Raw genomic sequence first — 22575 nt, 5'->3', positions numbered from 1 at the left:
GAAGGTGACCCTTTTTCTCTCGTAACTCGTGCTGGTTTGATTACTGTTGCGAGGTTGGTAAGCCTGCTGTTGCGGTCGGTGCTGCTGTTGTTGATATTGCTGAGGTGGTTGCTGATTGTTGTTGTGATGCTGGTACTGTTGATTATCTCTGAATACAGGTGTTATATGAGCCACCTGGTGCTGGTTACTGGAGGGACGCACAGTCTTCCTCCTCATAGAGGGTCTTCTAGGTTTCACATGGGAGGTCACAGCATGTGCCTCTCCATCCTTCTTCTTTGCAAACGTCCCATAACGTTTGGCAGAAGAGCCTTCATCTTTGGTCAGACGTCCTTCTCTGACCCCTTCTTTTAAACGCATCCCCATATTCACCATCTCGGTGAAGTCAGAAGGATCGCTAGCAACCATCCGCTCGTAATAAAAGGAACTTAAGGTCCTCAAAAAGATCTTAGTCATCTCTTTCACTTCTAGCGGTGGCACGAGTTGTGCTGCCACCTCTCGCCGCCTCTGGGCATACTCTTTGAATGTTTCTTTGTCCTTCTGGGACATGGCCCTCAATTGATCCCTATCGGGAGCCATATCCACGTTGTACTTGTATTGCTTAACGAAGGCCTCGCCAAGGTCGTTGAAGGATTGGATGTTCGCACTGTCTAACCCCATGTACCAACGTAGGGCAGCACCGGACAAACTGTCCTGAAAGTAGTGGATGAGCAATTGGTCATTATCAGTTTGAGTAGACATCTTCCTGGCATACATGACCAGGTGGCTGAGAGGACAAGTATTTCCCTTGTATTTCTCAAAGTCAGGGACCTTGAATTTTACAGTGATCTTCACGTTTGGAACCAAGCAGAGATCGGCAGCAGAATTGCCGAAAAGATCCTTTCCTCTGAGAGTTTTCAATTCCTTGCGAAAGCGGAAACAAAACCTCCTTATGCTCATGATGCATGCAATGCTTGTGCACATGATTTGTTTTTTTTTTATTTCAGAGGAACTTTTAGAGTTCTATTTGCAAATTTCGGGAAATATTATATTTGTATCACATATGAAAACATCTCATCAATGATATCTGGAAAATATATATTTTTTACATCAAAGAAGTACATCATTGGTAACCAAGATACAATATTAGAGAAAGGAAGACTATCATCCTATGGATTCCTAGAAACAATCATCTAAAGCTCGAGATACAGGAAGATAGGATGCACGAAGCCTCTTCACCTCCTCTTCATAGGCTGCCTCCATATTTGTTTTCTCCTTGGCGAGTCGATCGTACTTCCTCTTCCAGAACCGGGAAGACTGAGGAAGTAGAGAAGTCCATGCATCATCAGGATCATCAATAACCTGATGCTCAAGAAACTCAATCAAAGCATCCTTCTCCTTAATCTGCTGAAGCAACTCTTCACGTTCACAGATCCAGGCACGTGAACGCTCTTCGTCTCTCAACTCCTCTACTCCTTGATTAGGGGGGGTTGAAGGCCCAACCATAATCATGGGTGTAGGTCTTGGATACTCGTAAGTCATGAGATACTCAGATGCTCTCTTCCTAACCCAAGCAGTGTAAGGCTCCAAAGCGATGCAATTCTTAGGACCCAACTCCTTCCTACCTTTCCTATGAATCTTGCGTCAAGCGCGGATCATCCTAGCTTTCAAGCCTTGGGGATCTTTACCCTCCTGAAAGAACACACCCTCTAACAGAATGTTATTAGGTTTATCCTTTAGGGGGAACCCAAGCTGACAACATGCCAAAACAGGGTTGTAGTTAATCCCACCACATGTACCAAGAAGAGGCACATTAGAGAATTCACCATAAGAGTTGATAATCTGCACACCGTCATACACACGGTTGTACCAAGAGATATCATCATTGGTGAGAGACATAAGCCTCGTGGACCACCGTAGACATCCCTTGTTCTCCTTGAAAGCGACCGTCTGAGGTAAGTGAGAAATAAACCACTTATACAACAGAGGCAAACAGCACACAATAGCGCCACCACCCTTTGCATTCCTCATATGCAAAGAGAAATAAGCATTACCCAACAGAGTCGGAACGGGATTAAGAGCAGAGAAGATCCTAATAGCGTTCACGTCCACAAACTTGTCGATGTTGGGGAACAATACTAACCCATAGATGAGAAGTACGAATATGGCCTCAAAGGCGTCCTCATACATAGTAGCTTGAGCAATGAGGAACTCAGAAGGGAGACCTTGAATTCCACCTTTGGTAGTCATATGAGCACCAACCAGAGATTCATCTATGTGCAACATGTCTGCTATCTCTTGAGAAGTAGGAATACTCTCCAAGCCACTGAACGACAACTGATCTAGAATAGGTATAACCATAAGATAAGCATACTCCTCAAGCGTAGGCAAAAGCTGGAAATCCGAAAAAGTGAAGCAACGATACAAGGGATCATAAAACTGCACCAATACACTCATCAATCCTTCATCCACCTGAGTAGTCAGAAGAGGAAGAAGCTTCCCAAAACGAGCCTTGAAACCCAAGGGATCTAGTACATAGGATGTCAAATTCCTTAACTCCTTCAAATCTGGTTGTCTGAAACTGTACTTCTTTGTATTCCTTCTTTGTCTTTCCATGTCTGAAAATTTGCAAATAGATCTCTTAAGTTCCTTGAAAATTTTCATTATTATTTTGATGATATGGATGCAATTGGGTGCATGAATGCATGAATGCAACAATCACACTCAAGGATCAAGCAAAGCACACCAAACAAAGGTCATGGGATGGATCATACTATCCTTAATATCAATCATCCATTTTGGTGGATTATGGTTTAAACCTTATCGACACCCAAGTTCCATTGATATTAAGGATACATGAACGGATCAACCATGAATCAAGGGTTTGTTGCAGGTCACGAGCATGGAGTTTTGGTTAAGAACCACCCAAAGGGAGTGTACTAGGGTTTAAACCTGCCAAACATGTTCTACAAAAGGTTCCCATAGTCATCATCCCATCCTTTGGATATTATTGGAGAAACGACTACTCGTATTCCAAAAATATTCTCAAGAGAGACTCTTATGAGCGTAGTATCGCGTAACAATCGTATCAAATCTTACACTTGAACGACTTTCGCACTACATCCTAAGAAATAGGCCAAGATGGGCTTGGTAAACTAAGGTCCTTGGCTTCTAAGGTTCATATTGGAAAGAGTAATGTCTAACCACAACTACTTGTGTGACATTATTGATCTCAACATGACCTCCACCAAGTAAATGGACTTGCAAGTCAACTTGCTAAGGAATAACTCCACACAAGTCAACAAGACTATGCCATTCTCCTATCCTAAGTGCACTCGAGTTCGGGTATAGAAATCATCTCACAAAGATCACCAAGCATACAAGGAATTAATATTCAAGCAATTCAATCATTACATACAATACAGTAATCCCAAATTGCACAAAAATATGTCACAAAACAATATACAACAAAATACAACAAATAGGAAAAATAGGCAAAACCCACTAGGCAAATTCAAATGACGTCCCCAACAGAGTCACCACTTTTCTGTAGCGGAGTATTCGTTATCATTAGAGATATTGACTATATCTAAGGTAAACCATACAAGTCGAGTTGCCACCGCACTTCTATTTAGCCAAAGGAATGGTTAGAAAGCGAACAAAAACCTAATAGTTTTAACAAAAACTAGTAAAAGAAACAGAGATCTGGGTAAGGGGTTGGTTATGCAATGGGAAGGTGTTAGGCACCCAAAACATCCTAGGTACTCCTAGGGAACCCTTTTCATATTTGTTGTAAGGTTGGTATTTTGTGAAAATTTATTTGTGCAAACATGATTGAAGAGATGAGAAAGAATATACAAGTTATTTACATTTTATGTTTGAATGGATAAACCTATTGCCTACGTACCATCTTAAAAAAAGATTAGGATCAAAACCTCGTAGTTCGGGGTAAAAATCTCAAAATGAGTTGGTGAATTGATTGGTCCAAAAGCCTTAAGGTCTTTTGTTATCAAAGGGAGAAAACTCAACCAAACCACAAATCCACCATGTGAGGATAACTTCAACATGCTAGTGAGGGGTTAACCCTATAATAAGCATGGAAGACTCATTGTCCATCACTAAGGATATAGGTGAGTATTACATCTACCTCAAGGATAACTCAAACCTAATAGCTAAAGGTTATGAAAAAGTTTTGATTAGGAAGGTGGCCATTGAAACCACAAAAAGAATATTTGAATGGGTTATATTTACCAATTAGAAGTATATACAAAATGGTCAAAGTGGATTAAAAGATTCAATTCAAAATAAGTATTATGAAAAGAAAGTTTGAAAATAAAAAGCATAAGGCTTAGGTTTCTAATGTTGAAAACAAGTGTTAAATGTTTGCACAAAAAGTTTTTGGCTTGGGTTAGAGTGGAGAGAAGAAGAAGAAGGGCTAAGTCCTAAGCAAAACAAAAAGGTAAAGGGAAAGAAATGAACCACACTAGGAGTTCCACTCTTGAGATCATATTGATGATCCAAGTAGCTCCCATCCTTTGGAATAAAGCAATCACAAGAAAATATCTCAAGCAATCAAACACACAGATCATGCTTCTAGGAATCCTCCAATGGCTTTTGTATCTCTCACTTTGGATGCTCATGCTAATGGTTCCTCAAAGTAACTCAAAGTTGAAATCCCCTAGCACCAGAAAACACACATCAAAAAGTTCTATAAACAATCAAAGAATGGACAAGAGGGAGTTTAGTATATGGTCCTTTCAAAGTTCTTCCTTAAGCTTTAAGCATTCTAAAGGCAGGAGGCCTAGTTGCTCTTTGACATTTAAGCACTCTAAAGGAATGAGGCCTAGTTGCTCTTCAAATTCCATTTGCTTGGGTAAGGTCCTAAATTCTAAGTCCATATTGTCCAATTCTTGGTATTTGGTCCATAACAAACAGACAAACACAAGCACAAAAGTTTATATACACAATTATATACCCAAGTGGGCAAAAAGCAAATGGCATTAACATAAACATGTGCTCCAATGAGAAAAGGGAAAAGCAAATGAATAATATGTGCAAGAATTGTAAATTGCATAAAAGTAAATTGCATAAAGTAAATGTTAATTGTTAGTGGTTAATGGTTAGTGTGCCATAAGGAAAATTTAGCACTATGTTAAGCAATCATAATTGGACTTATGTATAAGTCACAACTATCTAAGGCCGGTCAATAATAATGTAGGCAACAACACAAGTTAGGAGTCTTGATTAGTGAACCAAGTCCCAACAACTTGCCGTGCCAAAAAAAAGAAGAAAAATGATCTTGTATTGGTTTAAGCCTTTTGCATGATTTAGGAAACAACCTATCCTTAATGCAAAGTCATTCCCTTGATCAATTGATCAAGATGAATTAGATTTGAATCAAGGAAGATTAAGTCTCCTTAATCAATGCTAACTTATCAACCTTTAACTCATTGATCAAAAAGGAAAAGAAGAAGGAGATGAAGAATGGAAATAAAAGAAGGCAAAAACATAAATGCATTAAATGAAATACAATATACCAATCATCATATGTTGACCAATGACATTGAAAGTCAAAGTCAAACAATCAAAAACAGAAGTGAGATGAAGATTGGAGGTCAAGAAATGAATAAAATATTTTTGGCATTTTTTAATATTTAAAATTAAGCTTGAATTAAAAATAAAAGAAAGCTCAAACTTCAAAATCACTTCAAATCAACTTTGAAAAGTCCAAGTGATTTATCCTAAGTTCAACAAGGTCAAACAAAGTTTGACAAAAAAATTCAGCATTTTTAAAAGTCAGAAACTATTTTTAATCAATTAAAAATGAATAAAAAATACCCTAATTGAACTAAAATCTCAAATAAATCTCAAATCAATTTAAAAATTGATGAGAATATTTTTCATAGATCTATCGTCATTCAAAGAGGTTGAGAAAATATTTTTGCATTTTTTGAATATCAAAAACTATTTAAAATGAATTAAAAATAACCAGAAAAGAGGAAATTCACAAAAAATATCAAATGACCAAATAAAAAATATTAAAAATCAGAAATAGAAACTAGAAATTATTTGGGAAATAATGCAGTTGGTCCCATAATTTTTGGATAAAAAATGAGAGAGATATTGATTTTTGAAATAAAGTGGAATTAAAATAATAAAAGGAAAATAAAAACAGAAAATAGAAATTAGAAAAAGCGTGGACCGTCTGATCTAAGCTCATTAATTGAGCTGGCAAATCATGAGGCCATGAAGCGCGCGCCTACCATGTGCCCTGGTCAACTGAAGCGCAGGGTGCATTAAAAAAGGTCATAACATTGAACGCAAAGGATTGAATCTGGAAACGTGAATGAACGATCCAAATTAGATCTGGACTTGGGACGGCCACCGGAGCCACCATCTTCTCCGGTGAGACCTCCAGTTCCGGTGAGAATTGCAGACATGGCAATCTCAACCAAATGGGGCGATCTATATACCAATCGAAAGAGGAAGTGATGTACATCACTCCTATACCATGCACTTCCACTCTAGATCCATATAAATGGAGAAATCAGAGCTGGAAGTATGATGGTGTTCATCATGAACTCAATGGATTTCAAAAATTGAAAGCACAAACATGATGCCTCTATTGAGAGGACTTCAGCCAACACAAGATCCAAGAAAATAGGTCAATATATGGTGAGATTCGAAGGAAATACCAGTTGAAGAATAAACTTGAATTCTGGTAACTTGAGCTCGATTCCTTGCTTGCTTTGCTAAAACAGAAGATCAGTGAGATGAATGATGGAGGTTTAGAAGCATAAGATCCAAGAATTCAACCAGATGGAGTTGAATTTTAGATCTGAAAAATTTGAAGAAAATGAGATTGCTTCTTTGAGTGAGAGGTTTAGTTTTGATTTCTGCAGCAATTCAGGTTAAACCAGGTGTGTGAAATAAATGGAATGAGGTCTCTATTTATAGAGGAAGTGGCAAGGAGAGTGTGATGAATCCGTGTGCATGGCATGTGGAGCTTCATTGCATGGGCTTGCATGATCATGCACAAAGCCCAAAAACAATGCCAAATGGATTCTGAGCATCAGCCAAATGAAATTGGACGTGTGACTTGCAAGGCAATTGCTTATGCACCAAGATTTCAAGTGAATTCCTCATTTGTACCTAAATATTCATCTCTTCGAAAGTCCCTATTAAAAAATTCAAACATGATCATTTGAGTAATGTTTGGAAAGGTCTTAATGTAAGGAACAATTGTCATGTTGGGCAAAAATCCATTTGAAGTGTGGAAATTTATGAAATTTGAGTTTAAAGTGCAAGGTGCATGACATGTCAAGGCAAGGTTTCTAAAATTGGCCAATTTTAAAGCCCGTCTGTTTTGATGATGCAAGCCTCAAATGAAAAAACCTTCAACATCAAAGTTGTATATCTCTTCAAGAATATCAAAATGGACTTAAATTTTGAATCATTTGAATTTTTGATGAAAGAGTTATGGGCACTTGAAGTTGGACTTTTTTGCCTTTTAATGCCTTTGGTCAAAAAGGACCTATAATGTCTTGCATTATCACATGTAATTCCTTTGAGATTTTGAAATTTTGTTCAACATAAAATTTGAATTAGACATCTTAAGCTTTCCGATTCATTTGATCCCACCTCAAAATCATAAAAAATGAATGAGTTATGTTCTTGGGAAGTTGACCCAAAATTAGGGTTTTAGTCAAAATGACCTATAATGTCTTGGAATGGATGATGATCTTCCAAGCTTCAAATCAATTTTTGATGAACATGAAAGTTGTTCATATTGTCCTTAAGAACATTTTTGCTTTTGGAATCATCTCCATTTGACCAACCCATCAAAATTTAGGTCTCAGTGCATTTCAAAATAGTGAGATGAATTGACTGATCAACTTCTCAAGTCCACAACCCATACCTTGATGAATTGATGATTGAGGATGCTCAAATAAGTTCAAATATGCATGAAATGGTGAATTGAAGAATTTCCCTTGATTTTATTTGACCATGGGCTGAGGTTGCTTCATGAGCAAGGCATTGTGGTGCATAGATGAATTAGGGTTTCTCTGAAGAACAAGGCCTCAAACCCTTTGACTTGCTTTGATCAAAATGATGAATTGAGATACTAGGGAGGCATATTTGATGGATGAGAGCTTTGGGAACCATTACCATGCTTGCTTTAATCTTTTCTTGGCCATGTCATTGCACAGATGATCTCCTAGAAGCTTTGGACCTTGTGATTGCTCAAGCTACAAACAAAAGATGTTAGTGACATATTTTTGTGCTTTTGGTTAGTAAACAAAAATGAGAAAAGAAATGATATACAATTCAAGCATGCTTGGTGATCTCAAACCACTCACAAAGAGTTACCATCCAAAGGCAAGGGGAACCAAGATGCTCATGATCCTTGAGGCTATGCAAATGCAATGTTATGATGCCATGAGGGATCTTAGGGACAAAATTGGGGTCTTACAGTCACATATAAGGATTGGAATGAGATGCTCCCATTTGCTTTACATGGGTATCGTACATCTGTCTGCACTTCAACAGGGGCAACCCCTTTCTCTCTCGTATATGGTATGGAAGCAGTGCTTCCCGTAGAGGTTGAGATTCCTTCGTTGTGTGTGCTCATGGAAGCCAAGTTAACTGAAGCTGAATGGTGTCAGACCAGGTTTGATCAGCTGAGTTTGATAGAAGAGAAGAGATTGACTGCCATGTGTCATGGTCAGTTATATCAGCAGAGAATGAAGAAAGCTTTTGATAAGAAGGTTAAACCTCGAGTGTTCAGAGAAGGTGATATTGTGCTCAAGAAGATTTTGACGTTTAAACCAGATTCTAGAGGAAAATGGACTCCCAATTATGAAGGCCCATATGTTGTTAAGAGAGCTTTTTCAGGCGGTGCCCTGATTCTTACAACTATGGATGGTGAAGAGTTCACTCGTCCATGAACGCAGATGCAGTCAAGAAATACTTCGCCTAAAAGAAAAAGAATAGCTTGCTAAGTTGAAAACCCGAAAGGGCGACTTAGGCAAAAATGAGCGTCTCGGTGGATTGAAAATCCGAAAGGGCGGTCCAGACAAAAATTAGACACATAAAAACATAAAGAATTTCCCGATAGGTTGAGTACCCTACCTTAGGGCAACTTATGCAAAAATTAGGGATTAAGGCAAGTAACTGCATTCTGCTAATCTTCAAGGTGTTGAACACTTGTTTGAGCACAAGGGTTGACATCAGTTCATCTCCAGCAGCGGTCAAAAGCACAGTGGATATCAAGAGTTGGTAGAGGGATTAAGGATCATTTGTATTAAATGTAACCTTTTCCATGTAAATTACCATTTTCAACTTTGTAAAAACTTTGGAGTCTTGTCATTTACAAACTACCATCCTATTAAATAAAGTTGAGCCTTTATCCAAATTGTTTATACTCTTATTTTACTTCAGCCAATGGTTTTAAGTTATATTATGATCATTTTAAAATTAAGGTTTTAAAATCAAAATGAAGTTTTCTTTAATATATAGAAGCAAGAACTTTTCCAGAGCAAGTAGCAGTAATATCAACAACATTTCAGTGAATAGCAAGTTTTTAAGTGCGAAGCATCTGCGATTCCCTAAGAAGTAACTCTTCGGGATCCCTAGACGTCAGTGTTGATTCAGTTCCTTGGCAGAATGTTCGATCCCCAGTGGAACTTCTTTCCTTATCCCCAACTGAGTTGGTTGATTCAGATACAGTGTGGCATGTCCTTGTCCCCAAAAGAGTTTTGGCCTCCCCAAGCGGAGTTCGTATTTCCTCGACAGGTGGATCTTCGTCAGAGATGTTTGATCTTCCCCAGTAGATCGCTTTGGTGTCCCCACCAATCGTTGTATCTTTGCTCCCAGTCAGAGTTTCCTCCTAGTTTTTGAGCAGCTTTTGTTATTGATATTTTCTCTGTAGGGTTGTCTCCCATTTTTATGGTGTTGGCCTAAAATTCCCCACAGAGTTGATGTTGTTTTTATCCTCAGCAGATCCCCTCTTTCCCTAGCCAGGGTTGAGTCTTTAGGATGATGATCTCTCTGTTCTCCAGCAGCTTGTCTCCATATTCTATGGATTGACCGAGGATTGTACTGGTGGTTCAATTTCTTTGCGACACCTCTGTATCCTTCGTGATCGTTTTGTCAGCATAAGCATTATATATACATATACATATACATTCATACAATTTCATTATTTGCATATCCTGCATCTCCATATTTGATTTGTTTGAGATTCTTATTCTTGGTTATGGTGGTACTTTATCCCCATACCAAATCTGGTGTCTGTCCTCTTTCAATTGTAGAAGTGTCAGCCCCCTAAGCAGAAAGACTTTAACCTTTCTCTATTTCCCCACTGAGTTTATTTCCTCGTGGATGGTTGTTATTTCAGTTTCCTCTCCAGCAAAGTTTCTAGATGGAATTACTCCTCTTGAGATATGTCCTCAATGGGTTGAGTCTTGATTGATCGTTTTCTTTCTAGCTCTCACCTAGATAGATGCTTTGGTCCTCTAAGAGTCTATTACCCAGTAACTGATAGTATTCTTCTTAGTTTGTGGTTTGTTACTTCTTGCCCAATACCCGACAAAAGTACCCTTTGGTCTCCTCAATAGAGTTCCCTGAAAGTATATCCTTGATATGTTCATCTTAACCGATGACGGATATTTTTACTTCCCCAACGTGAGTCTATCCTTGATATGTTCACTTTAACCAGCGATGAATGTTCTCATTCTTTGGTATTCTACGCAGTAAAAAGGTAGTTGCAATCCCTATTTTGTTCCTCAGAGAGTTGATCCTTGATATGTTCATCTTAGTCGACGACAGGTTTTCTTCTCCTTGTTGGTTTTCTACCCAGTAACCGATAGTTGTAAATCCTATTGTTCCCCTGAGCAGAGTCTATCCTTGATATGTTCACTTTAACCAGTGACGGATTTTCTCTCCTTTGGTATTCTATCCAGTAACAGATAGATGTAATTCCTATTTTCTCCCCTTTTAGAGTCAATTCTTGATATGTTCATCCTAACCGGTGATGGATTTTCTCTTTGATCTGGTCTTCTACCCAGTAACCGGTAGTTGTAAATCCTAATTTGTCCCCTCACAGAGTTAATCCTTGATTTGTTCATCCTAACTGGTGACGGGTTCTGTCTTCGACGGTTTTCTATCCAGTTTTCGATAGATGTAATTCCTACTCTTTTGTTCAATTGGTATATCCTTGATATGTTCATCCTAACCGATGACTTGTATCCTTCTTGACATCCCCAGGAAAGTCTATCCTCGATATGTTCATCTTAACCGATGACGGATTTTCTTCCCTGTCGAGTTTATCCTTGATATGTTCATCCTAACCAATGATAGATACTCTCACCCTTTGGTCTTGTTCCCAGTAACTGGTAGTTGTAAATCCTATTTGTTGCAGTTTTCCACAGCAAGTCCATTCTTACTAAATAACCGGTAATGAATACTCCCTTTTGGCATTTCCTCAGCGAGTCATCCTTGATATGTTCATCTTAACCGGTGGCGGACGGTCTCTCTGTCAGATCTTTATTATCTCCTGTGTTGAATTTTATTTCTCCCCAGTTGAGTTGAGTGCGCATTTCCTTAGTGAAATCATTTTCCCCTGCATGGGTCGAGTATTTCATGTGTTATCCTGACTTATTCGTACCCCCTGCAGATTTTTGTTTCCCCGACTAAGTCTTTCCATTTTATATGGAATCCCTCTAGTCCCCTAGTAGTTTTGAGTCGTAGCCTGGCCTATGCATAACTCCTTTAATCCTTTCAGAGTCTCTGTCTCCCCAATGAGTTCTCCTTATGGAATGCATTATACTCCTGCGGACTTTTGGTCTCTCTGATTTCTTTTTCCTTTGTGGCAATATCTCCCCACAGAGCATTTACTTTTACATTCATCATATGCATCATAAGGTCTCTTAGGGACAAAAATTGGTTTCTCTATGTTGTTATTTAAGCCCATTCTACTGAGTCAAGCCGAAGATTTTAACCTTCACCTCCTCAGTTAGAATATCCTTAAATAGGGGCAGCTGTAAGACCCGAATTTTGACCCTAAGATCCCTCATGTAATTCCATCATAAGCATAAGCATTGGGATCATACCTTGGCATCATCCTTACCTCTTTCATTGGGTTTGTTTTGGGAGAGATCACCAAACACTTTGTGATTATATCATACTTGTATTATATCATTTCACTAACCAAAATACCAAAAATATGTCTTTGCATTTGTCTAACTCTTTTGTAGGTAATGCATGATCTCATTGATTCATTGATCACATCTAGGGTTTGAGACCCTCATGAACAAAGAGCACAACCATGAATTGATGCAAGAATGGTTATGAACATCATATATGAGTCCCAATTGCTTCTACATGTTATATTGATCAAGTTTTATTCAAGAGTTTGAGGGTGATTTTCCTTGGAAACCCTAGTTTGACTGGGTATCTTGAATAACTTCTCCAGCAAGCTATTTCACCGATTGATCAAATTTCTCAAGGGACACTTCAAATTTCATCATCTTATTCATATATGATCTACCATGAGCCAAGAAAGTCAAGAGAATAGGTCATTTTGTCTAAACCCTAGTTTGAAAGTCAACTTCCCAAGGCCATAACTTGCTCAATTTTTATGAGCTGAAAGATTTCCAAGTTTCACAATTAAATTCAATGTGTCTACTTCAACTTTTATGTTTTGTGTAGGAGCTAATTCAACTTTTTTGAGCATGTGATATGAGGCTACATTGTAGGTCACTTTTGACCTATACCATTGATCAAGTGATTTTTCCAAACTTCAGAAATGCATAACTATATCATTTCAAATCCAAATGACATTCAAATTGTGACCATTTTGAAGGTATTTGAGAGAGATACAACTTTGATGAAGACACGTTTCTCATTTGAAGCTCCCATAAAAAGTTAAGTAAGGTGGAATATTGAGACATATGGCTTGACACTTAGAAAAATTTTGATATATCAAATTTTTCCAAACTTCCACCTCAAATTTCTCCAAGTTCCAAGCTCCAAATGAAAAAGTGTTCAACATCAAACTTGTTCCTCTTGATCTATACTTTCCAAATAGCTCAAATTCATTCATTTTGGATGAGAAATGCATGGGCTACGCATGGCTTAAACAGGCTGATATCATTTGGCATGGATCCAACTTCACACAACAATGCACATGTGCCTTGCAACACAGTCAATCTTCAAAGCATGTGATCTTCAATTTGGACCTTCAAACCATCATTCCATGGGCCTATACGCTCCCATACAGCATGGCATCATCATTTTACCAAATTTGGAAAGTGGAGAGAGTGTGGAAATATCATTTGATTTCCTTATAAATTGAGGCCCTTATGCTCAGAATTAACACACACATCGCACCAGCTTTGAATCTCCATTGAAAACCCTTCATTCTCATAGGATAACCCTGATAAATTCATTTGAATTTGAGCTTGAATCTCCACTGCTTTGGAATTCAATTATCCAGGAGTCCGTTGCTTCTAAACCTTTCCATTCCTCTCCTGCAAGCAATTGAAGTGAAGCCAAGCACAATTCAAATCAAGATCTATCATGTTTAGACCTCCATTGAAGGTAATTTGCAGAAATTTTAAACTCTTTGATTCTCTCAATTTATTGCTCAATTCCATTGATTCTTTGGTTGTATGAAGACCTACCAATGTAGGCAAGAAGATTGAGTTGCTTTGAGGCCAAATCGAAGCAACTCAGATCATGTACCTCATTTTTCAATTCCACATATCTCTTAATATATTTGGAATTGGAGGAATTGGAGGTTAGATTCGAGCTCAGCGCCATTTTCTCTTTAAGATCATGTCCCTGTTTCTTTTTTTGGTGATGGTTCATGTCGATCAGTCCGGTGAAGCTCACCGGAGAAGACAACCGGAGTTATGGCTCCGGTGATGATGTGTCGTGTATCTGAACCACTTGATCCAGGTCTCATGTTCTAATTTGGATCGTTCCTTGTGGTTACTTCTTTTGCCACGCGGTTGACTCAGGTGTACATGGGACACGTGTTTTGGATCATCAGATCTTCCACCTCAATTAATTAGGGAGATCTGATGGTTCACGTAATTTAGCATTTTCTGAATTTTATTTTTATTGCATTTTCTTCAATAATTCATATTAAATTTAATATTGATCCAAAAAATATGGGACTTTCACCAAATATTTTCAAATATTTTTCTCTTTCATATTCTGAATTAAAATTATTCTTTGGATCATTATTAATATTTTTCATGAATTAATTAATTTTTCATTTGTTTTTAATTGTTTAAAAATATTTTTAATGTCCAAAAATTATGAAATTTTTTCTCCAAGGTCCTTTGACCTTGTTTAACCTATGATAAATCTCATGGCCACTTCTTTGGTGTTTTGATGAGATTTTAGGATTTGGACAAAACATATTTAAATTTAATGCATTATTTTATTATTTTTAATTGAATAAATGCCATTTAAATTGTGTTGACCATTTGTATTGACTTAATTGATTCTGATTGTTTGTTGTTGGGCCTTGGTCAAGGTTGATTTGATTTTGTCAAGTTAATATCATTGGATTTAGGTGATTGATGGAATGTACATTCCATCTCCCAAAATGAATGAATGATATTAATTTAATAAAATTCCTCCTTTGACTAATTTGTGATCTCATTCATCCCCTTCCTCTTCATCTAATTCCCCTTCTTCATTCATTCATTTCCAATTGGCCAATGACATCTCAAATTCGTAATGCTAGTTGATTGAAAGATTAAGATGAGTATGGATGAGATTAGGCCACACCTTTTGCATATTTTTTGTGTGTGGTATGTTTAATGAGCATAGTTCATAATACTATGTCTCCAACATGCATTAACACCAAAAGTCTATTTCCCAGCCTCAAATAGTTGTGACTTCTACATAAGTCCAATTACGATTGCTTAACATAGCATTAAATTTGTGACACAAAAGGCATAAGCATTCTAGTTAGTGAGATTGTAAGTCTCCCCTCTTCCATGGTATTATGTGGAAACTTGGCCTTCTTTCCTTCCTTTGGAAGATGTTTTGGTTCAAGGATACATGCTTGTGGCAAGTGGGTTGAGTGTTCTCCAAAGAATGTCTTGAAATCAAAAGCAAAACAAAACTAACTACTAACTTACTAACTATTAACTTTTAATTTCAAGCTTTTACTTTAATGAAATTTACTTTTATCACTTTATTTCATTTGTCATTATACATATCATTCTAATTGTTTATGTTAATGCAATTTTCACTTTGTCCATCTGGACCATATTGTGTGATATATTTTGTTTGTGTTGCTTTGTTTGTTTGTATGGTCTTTGACCATTTAATGTACATAATAATAACAAAGACCCTAAAAGACTTTTGAGTGGACTGTTGGTTTGATTTTGCCCAAATGGACTTAGAACTTAGGCAACATTCCTTTGCTAATGGACTTGGCCAATGCCAATTTGTTGAAGAACCAAATGCTTGCAATTTGAATTCATTTGATACATCTTTGAAGATCTCTCAAGTTCATATGCAACATGATCATTGTGAAGCTGTTATTTTGAATCTGTGACCTGTGGAATTCATCTGCTACATGGGCTATTTTGAAGAAGATCATGAAGTGGATAAGCTTGGATGTGGCCATCTTTTATTGATGCCTTTCTCTTCAAGATATTAATTATGCATTTGTGTGTTGCTTGATTCTAAAAGTCCAAGGGAATTTTGGGTTTCTATTGATATACTTGTCTATTGGATTGCTACCCATTTGGTCAGACCTTTTCAACTTTAAACTTTTAAATTTTATGCATAGGATAGTCTCTTCATCTTCTCCCCATTTCTTTAATTTCAAAATCTCCCCCTCCATTTTCAAAACCTTCTTTGTGTGAACTACTTTTGTTCTAAACTTTGACCACTTTCAAAAAGATAGAAACTTTGGCCTTATGCCTTTGCATTTTCAAACTTATTTTCTTAAATCAAACTTGTGAATAAACTTAACTATATTTGACTTAAACTTTCAAAAAGCCAAAAATAACTAACTCATTCAAATCACTTTGAGGCCTTTATGCCTTTCAAACTTAAATTTTGTTAAACCAAACACACTCATTTTGAAATTTATAGCACGAACTACGAGGTTATGATCCCTCATTTTTATGTTGGTACGTAGGCACAAGACCGAAGGTCTTGTCAAACACAAAAATATAATTAATGAATTCTTTTCTCATCCCCCCATTCTATTTTCTTGTAAACATCACTTTGTACAAATACATATGCACACAAAAAGGGCTCCCGAGGAGTACCTAGGACACTTTGGGTGCTAACACCTTCCCTCTGTGTAACCAACCCCCTTACCTGTGATCTCTGACTTTTATTAGTTTTTATTTGAAAACTTCTTACTATTTGGGTTTTGTTCGTACTTTTCCCTTTTCCCTTGGAAATAATAAAAACGCGGTGGCGACTCTTGTTAATTGATCTCTAGCTTGTCAATAGCTTGATGATCATGAATTTCCCGCTACAGTACCTAGGACACTTTGGGTGCTAATACCTTCCCTCTGTGTAACCAATCCCCTTACCTGTGATCTCTGACTTTTATTAGTTTTTATTTGAAAACTTCTTACTTATTGGGTTTTGTTCGTACTTTTTCCCTTTTCCCTTGGAAACAATAAAAGCGCGGTGGCGACTCTTGTTAATTGATCTCTAGCTTGTCAATAGCTTGATGATCATGAACTTCTCGCTACAGTTCTTTGTTCATCTTCTCCAACGAGATGACTAGGGTTTCCAGGGTTTTCATGGTTATAGTTAGGTTATGTCTTCTGATATTTGATGATAAGATAACTTATTTATAGGTACTTGAAGGGGTTGTTGGAATGGGTCCACTTTCAAATGGCCCACTTTAGGAGAAATTTCTCAAAAAAGAGGATCACGTTGTTTATTTAATGGATTTTAAATTTAAATGAATAAATGTTACATATAGGAAAATAAAAATATGTTTGTTTGGGAGCTAGAATTGACCTAGAAAAATACAAGAGTAGAAACACTATTATTGAAATTAAAATCTATCTGGAAACCGTGAGTCGTTAATATTCGAAGTCGTATTTAAGTAAATCTTTAATTTGACAAATTCAATATGTCTCCAAATAACTCTTCCCTAATGAAAATTGGCAACACATCTCCCCATTGAAAAATCGAGAAGTCGTGTTCCTGAGAAGCTAATTTATTTATGCACCATTGAAAGATTGTTTATTTTATACACCAAAGAAAGTTTACTTGAAGAGACAAAAAAATTAATATCTTACATAATATTTAGAGTATGGTATTCCAAGTCTTCAGAGAATCAATGTCGTTCATTTTGTATTCAAACAAATCAACTAATAAAGTTGTTTATTCAACAAGTTTCCTATAATAGTTTTTAACAAATCTCTAGCTTAATACAAGTTTCCTTTAAGATGACTGAAGCACAATTCACAAATGCAGCATGAGTTTTGAAAATGTGTCATGAGTGTGTCCTTTCCTTGAATCCATGCATATTCAAGTGAAAGAACTTGTTCGCCAAAAAGTGTGTCCCATATCTTCCCATGAAAAGTCTGTATAAATTATCATGACAAAATTCTTGATATTTTGGCATACATGCAATTTAACAAAAACAACTACTTAGAGAAAAAAAAGTATAACCTTATAAAAGGGGAGAATGTGTAAATGAGAGAGCATATTGGTGATAGCATAACCTACATTATCATTACTATGCAACTAAATACATACATTAGGAGAAAAATAGAAAATTATAAACTTAAATCCCTAATTTTTTAGTGATTTGAAATGCATACTTTATAGTCAATTGGCAAGTAAGGGAAATCATAAGTCCCTTGGGTATTCTCCTCAATTTCATAAAGCAACATCTTTAAAATGTACCTTCAAACAAATTGAAACACACATAATTAAGTTGAGTTTATCATAAAGAAATTGATCAAGTTGTTGTTGATTGTTCTTACTTGTTAGGAATATTTTTAATAATTAAAGTAGTCCTTATATCTTCACGGTGGGCGATTGTGTCGAGATCAATCTGGTAATGACAACACAACTTACTATGAATTTGAAATGGAATCAAGACTAAAGGAGTGATGAGAAAAGGTCCAAAAGGAGAAGAATACATGTTTGGGGAACATATGCAAATGATAGAGATTTGTTTGAGTGGTTGTTCTATGTAAAGAAGGTGCATGTTGTTTCTCTTTTTGATTTGTTTTGTTAACAACAACATTTTCAGTGGATGGAGTTTTGATGTTGTGGAATGGAAGAAGAAATTCTAAGTGATGATTCGCTTATGATTTCGATTCTAATATCATATTGTTGTGTTCTTTGCTCATCTTCTACAATGAAATAACTAGGGTTTCCATTATTAGAGTTAGATTAGGTCTCTTGATATTTGATGATTACAAAAATTATTTATAGGTACTTGAGGGGATTGAAATGGATCCACTTTCAAGTTGTCCACTTTAGGAGAGATTTCTAAAAATGAGGATCACATTGTTTATTTAATGGATTTTAATGTTAAATAAATAAATGTTACATATAAGAAAATAAAATTGTGGTGTTCTTTGTTCATCTTCTCCAACGAGCTAACTAGGGTTTCATGGTTTCCATGGTTAGAGTTAGGTTAGGTCTCGTGATATTTGATGATGACAAAATTTATTTATAGGTATTTGAAGGGGTTGTTGGAATGAGTCCACTTTCAAATGGCCAACTTTAGGAGAGATTTCTCAAAAAAGAGGATCACATTATTTATTTAATGGATTTTAAATTTAAATAAACAAATGTTACATATAAGAAAATAAAAATATGTTCGTTTGAGAGTTAGAACTAACCCATAAAAATATAAGAGTAGAAAAACTATTATTGAAATTAAAATCTATTTGCAAGCTGTGAGCCGTTAATCCTCGAAGTCGAAGTTAAGTAAATATTTAATTTTATAAATTCAATATGTATCCTAAGAACTCTTCCCTATAATAAATTGGCAACTTATCTCATAATTGAAAAACCGAGAAGACGTGTCCCTAATAAGCTAATTTATTTGTGCACCATTGAATGATTGTTTATTTTCTACAACAAAGAGAGTTTACTTGAAAAGAAAATAGATTTCAATATTTACATAACATTTAGAGTATGGTATTTCAATTATTCAGAGAATCAATACCGTTCATTTTGTATTCAAACAAATCAGTTACTAAAGTTGTTTTTTGAAGAAGTTTCATGTAATACTTTTTAACAAATCTCTACCTTAATAAAAGTTTCCTTTAAGGTGACTGAAGCATAATTCACAAATGCAGCATGAGTTTTGAAAATGTGTCACGAGTGCGTCCTTTCCTTGAATCCATGCATATTTTCAAGTGAAATAACTTGTTCGCCAAAAAGTGTTTCCCATACCTTTCCATGAAAATATATATAAATTATCATGACAAAATCTGTGATATTTAGGCATACATGCAATTTAACAAAAACAACTATTAAGAGAAAAAAATGTATAACCTTAAAAAATGGGTGGACGTGTAAGTGAGAGAGCATATTGATGATAGCATAACCCAAATTACCATTACTCTGCAACCAAAAACATACATTAGGAAACAAAATATAAGATTCTTAACTTAAATCCATAATTTTTAATGATTTGAAATGCATACTTTATAGTCAACTGGCAAGTAAAGGAAATCATAAGCCCCTTCGTGATTCTCCTCAATTTCATAAAGCAACATCTTTGAAGTATACATTCAAACAAATTGAAACATATAAAAATAAGTTCAGTTTATCATAAAGAAATTGATCTAGTTGTTATTGATTGTTCTTACTTGTTAGGAATCTTTTTAATGATTAAATTAGTCCTTGTATCTTCACAGTGGACGATCGTGTCGAGATCAATCTGGTAATGACAATGCAACTTAATATGAATTTCCCATGGATGCAAGATTGAAGGAGTGATGAGAAAAAGGTCCAAAAGGAGTAGAGTACATGTATGAGGAACATTACCATTAAAATTGGACACTATATGCAAATGATGGAGATGCATTTGAATAGTTGTTTTATGGTAAAGAAGGTGCAAGTTGTTTCTCTTTTTGATTCTTTTTGTTAACAACAACATTTTAAGTGGATGGAGTTTTGATATTTTGGAATGGAACGAGAAATTCTAAGTGACGATTCGCTTCTAATTTCAATTCTAATATCAGCTTGTTGTGTTCTTTGCTCATGTTCTTCAATGAGATAACTAGGATTTCCATTATTAGAGTTAGGTTAGTGTAGCGGTAAATTCATGACCATTAAGCTATGGATAAACTTAACGTTAATAAAACCAGAGTCACCACCGTGCTTTTATTGTTTCCAAAGGAAAAGGGAAAAGTACGAACAAAACCCACAGATAAGAAGTTTTCAAATCAAAACTAATAATATGCCAGAGATTACAGGTAAGGGGGTTGGTTAAGTTGAGTACCCCACCTTGGGGACTTATGCAAAAATTAGGGATCATGGCAAGTAACTGCAGTCTGCTGATCAACTAGTATCGGAAAGACCTTAGTTGAGCACAAAGGTTGACGTCGATTCATCATCCCAGTAGCGGTCAAGAGCACAGTGGATATCAAGAGTTGGTAGAAGGATTAAGGATCATTTGTATTCAATGTAACCCTTTTCCATGTAAATTACCATTTTCAACTTTGTAAAAATCTATGGAATCTTGTCATTTACAAACTACCATCCCATTAAATAAATTTGAGCTTTTGTCCAATTGTTTCTACTCTTATTTACTTCAGCCAATAGTTAAAATTTTATTATGACCATTTTGGAAATTTAAATTTTTTTAATCAAAATCTTTTTTTCTTAAAACATATAAAAACAAGAATTTTTCAAAGCAATTAAAAGGAAGTATCAACAGCATTTCAAAGAGCAACAAGTCCTTAAGTGCTAACCACCAGAGGTTCCCCAAGCAGTTAACCCTTCGGGTATCCCTAGTTTTTTGTTGATCTGGTTCTCCTATGGAGTGTTTGTTCCTTAGAGGAGTTCTGATTTTTTCCTCAGCTAAGTTGGTTGATTCAGTACCTTGCGGCGTGTTATTTCCCCGGCAGATTTTCTGTGTTCCCCAACGGAGTTTGTGTTTCCTCGGCAGGGTTGATCTTCAGTAGAGTAAGACGTTTCCCTAGTAGATTGCGTTGGTTCCCCCCACCAGTCGCCATCCGACTCGCTCCCTGTCAGAGTTTCCTATTGGTTTCAGAGCAGCTATTTGTGTTTATCTTCTGTATGGTTGTTTTCCATTTGATATGGTGTTGACCTAAAATTCCCTACAGACTCGATAACATTTCCTCTGCTCAGGAGATCTCCTCTTCCCTCGGGTAGATTTAAGCCTTTAGGTTGTTGAGCCTTTAGTTGTCTCCCTCTTTTATGAATTTTAATTGTTAAAATTTAATTTGTTTTAAAGATAAATAAATAAGATATCAAAAATTGAAATACATTGATATATGCTTTTTCAACTACGAATTAAGTTATATATATATATATATATATATATATATATATATATATATATATATATATATATATATATATATAGAGAGAGAGAGAGAGAGAGAGATTAATTATAATAATGATAGTTATAATAAAATTGCATGTTGAATGGTTAGATAACGTTTTAAAATAATGCGATTAAATCACCGTGAAGATTGAATTGTTTGTTTGTTTTATATTAGAGAAAATGGATGATGCATTCACGAGTATAAATTATTTTTACATTATTAATCAATGATTCTGCAATATCACTTGTATATTTTAAAATGAATTTAATGATATGGTACACTATTAGTTTTCTATTGAATGATCCTGTCAAAGCATATCCTTTAAACTCATTATATATTATCTGAGCATTAAGAGAAATTTAATATTGATTAATATATCTACTATTAAAAGTCAAAATTTTAAATTAATAATAAAAGTCTGAATTCTTTCTTATATTTGTTATATGAAAAATGTCAAATTATTCTTAATAAATAACATTAGAAATTATTATTTAGTAAAATAATAAATTATTAAAAGTAAGTCAACAAATAAAAAAATTTAATATAAAAAATATATAATGTCAGTCAATAGTTAGAAAAAAAAACGTTAAAATATATAGATAGAACACAATAATTAGTATAAAATAAAAAAATTGATATTTTAAGGACTTAAAGAGTGTGCCGGAATCATGTTAAATTCTCAGGTCATGACGTAGACTCTTATATGGGGTGGTAAAAAGGAAAGATTGAATGAATATTGAATTGGATTGTTAATTGATGGGTCAAAACAACACAAAGTCCATTAATAATCCACTAAAATTTTTTTAAAAATATTCAATGAAATCCATCTATAAAGAATAAATTCATCAAATCCATCCATTATCATATTTTTAGTTGATGAATATCCATCCATTTTACTTTTTTTCGAAAAAAAGATTTTCTCTTTATTTTTGAAAAAATTGATTTTTTTCATTTTTGAAAAAAATCACTTTTTTTCGGAAAAATAACTTTTGTATTTTTAAGAAAAAAATCTATTTTTGTATTTTAATTATTTTTCCAAAAAAAAATC

Source organism: Lathyrus oleraceus, chromosome 2 (assembly GCF_024323335.1).
Source record: "Lathyrus oleraceus cultivar Zhongwan6 chromosome 2, CAAS_Psat_ZW6_1.0, whole genome shotgun sequence".
Taxonomy (NCBI): domain Eukaryota; kingdom Viridiplantae; phylum Streptophyta; class Magnoliopsida; order Fabales; family Fabaceae; genus Lathyrus; species Lathyrus oleraceus.
The sequence above is the reverse complement of the archived record's forward strand: the minus strand, read 5'-3'. Positions refer to the sequence as shown.